Source organism: Suricata suricatta, chromosome 14, assembly GCF_006229205.1.
Source record: "Suricata suricatta isolate VVHF042 chromosome 14, meerkat_22Aug2017_6uvM2_HiC, whole genome shotgun sequence".
NCBI classification, from domain to species: domain Eukaryota; kingdom Metazoa; phylum Chordata; class Mammalia; order Carnivora; family Herpestidae; genus Suricata; species Suricata suricatta.
The window spans coordinates 85,628,026-85,630,515 of NC_043713.1; the positions used below are offsets into that span (position 1 = coordinate 85,628,026).

The window sequence follows — 2,490 nt, forward strand, 5'->3', positions numbered from 1 at the left end:
TCAGCGCACGTGAGTCAGCAACAAAGAGAACTGCCTTTTCCCATGCTTGCTGGGTGTGCCAAAACTCGGAACTCAGAACTCGGTGGGTGTGCGGGAACCGGAACTCGGTGGGTGTGCCGGAACCCGGAAACCAGTGGGTGTGCGGGAACCGGAACTCGGTGGGTGTGCCGGAACTCGGAACTCGGCGGGTGTGCCGGAACTGGAATACTTTGCAGACGTCCTGGCCGATCTGTCACAACTTCGGGGGACGGAGTGAGAGTGGGGGACAGGGTCCTCCTTTGGGGAGTCCCTGCGTTCGGAGCAGGCAGTGGGCCCAGTCCGAGCCAGATGCATTGCGATCCCCTGGGGAGCGTGTGCAAGGCAGGACTCCCAGGAGAGCAAGGGAGGCCCCTGGAGATCTCGGTTAGTTTGGCCGCAGCTGTGGCAGCGGAGGCTGACGTGGGCGGGGTCTGACCCCAGGGGTGTCTAGCCCGCAGCCTTCAGCCCTTCAGCCGCAGGTCTCCTCTGCCAGCAGTCCCAGCCTCCTTGCCTCCCTGGGTGTGGCGCCATGGACGCTGGAGTTCGGCCTGAGGGGCGCTGGGGGGGCAAAACACATGGCCCCGAAAAGTTCCACTCTGGCATGTGGATTATTTTGAGCTGCAGGCAATTAAGTCCCGCTGACTCAAGAACACCTTCTCCCTCCCCCTCAACGACCTACAGGAAGTAGATACGGCCCCGCCCAGAGAGAGCGAAGCCCAGAGACAACTTTCTTTCTGGAAGTCAGACCTGGGCATCGTGCAAACACCCGTCACCGCGCGTCTGGCCTCCGTGTCCCACCGTCCCCTGCTGTCCCGGGAAGCCCAGGCCTCCTCCGCTCCTCTGCCCAGCTTGCCAGGAGCCCCAGCTGCCCGACTGGCCCTCAGTCTCCTATCGTCCACAAGCCTCCCATACTTAGGAAACTAAATTTGTTTTTCTTCTGTTAACCTGCCTCATGTCAATTTAATGACTAGGTCAGCCGGAGAACCTAGAAGGGAGGAAGGAAAAGTCTGCCCCGCCCCTGCAGGCCAGCAGGGGGAGCCCCCTTGCTGACTGGGCCGTCCTTCCGGGCTGGGACAGTGCATCCGCCCTGGGGCCGAGTTACCTCCCCGCCGCCCTGCCTCCCAGCCCGGGGAGTTTCTCCACATCCTTCAGGCCAGCTTCCATTTCCTCATCCACAGATGCTGTGAAGTCCGCCGACCCAGTGGAATCCTTCTGGATCCGTAGGTCATGCCGAGCGCTGCTCTAGGCACGGGAATAGCGCAATAAACACGGCCCGGCCCTGCGCCCCTGGCACTTACTGCAGAGGGAGGCTTGCTGCGCCCCATCTGGTTTGAGCTACGGACCCTTCGGCTGTGTGGCGCCGCCTGTGGCGGCAATGCTTTTAAATAAATACTGAAAATACGTCGCATTGTGAAGGCAGTGAATTACGCGGAGATGTAGTTATCAGAACCCATGAAACAGGAACATACGCGCTTCTTTATTACAAGCTCAGTAACAAGATCAAGCGGCTGGTCTGATAGCGACTGCAATTTTGCAGAAAGGCTGGGTATAACTGACACTTGGGAACGTCTGCTGTGACTGTAATATAAGATGAAAATATCTGTAATTTCTACTGGGCATAAAGTCGCAGGAACCGCTAATACTTCGGTGATTTGTTGCCTGTATTTATAATAAAATCCTTGAAGGAAATGTTGAATTGACATTAGAGGCTTGTGAACATAAAAAATACCATTCTTACTGCACCCAAGGTTATGCAATCTGTCTCTGGAGTCCCGAGTGTCTTCAGATCCATAACCGTGAGAGCGGGGAGGGGCGAGAGCGAAAGGAGCAAAAATAAATACACACGATGGCAGGGTTTTTTTTGAAGTCACAATAAAGCAGGGGTGGGGGAGGGAGGGATGGGGGGAGGGTGCCGCTCAGGGGGAGCTGTCACGGGTCACGGAGAGCCTTGCAGGTAAGTGGTGTCTGAGCAGACGGCTGGAGGAAGTCCAGGAGTAAGTCCTCATCTGTAGGGGGGTAGGGGGTGCAAAGACCCTGAGGTGGGGGTGTGTCCGGTGTGTCCGGGGAAGCGTAAAGCGACTGTGTTCACGGTGGGGCAAGTGGCGGGGGTGGAGGGTGTGCTGACACAGTTCACAGGCGTGGCACACAGGAGGACGTCCGGAATGGGGCCGCCTGGGCTGCTGAGGGGCCCGAATGTGCTGAGGACGCATGAACTGTGAGGTTTCTGTGGGGCTGAGACCGCTGTGAGAGGGCGCTGCCTCCGGGTCTGCCTGGCCGTTACCCCCTTTCGGGCCTCTCTCTCTCTCTCTCTCTCTCTCTCTCTCTCTCTAATAGATTTTAACTTTTAGAGCAATGTTAGGGTCACAGGGAAATTGAATGGAGAGTACAGAGCTCCCCCACACCCCCTCTGCCCCCCGAGGGCACGCATGGCGTCCCGCCGCCCGGGCACACGGGTTCATCCGGGAGCCCACA

At 58.1% G+C, this 2,490-nt stretch overlaps 1 long non-coding RNA gene across 1 annotated transcript; it reads left to right on the plus strand.

The window, feature by feature from the left end:
- Nucleotides 1-225: 225 nt before the first annotated feature.
- On the plus strand, nucleotides 226-1,658 carry LOC115278119. The gene is made up of 2 exons (XR_003902711.1): nucleotides 226-402; nucleotides 1,197-1,658. It is a non-coding gene; the product is annotated as an uncharacterized LOC115278119 (long non-coding RNA).
- Nucleotides 1,659-2,490: the final 832 nt, after the last annotated feature.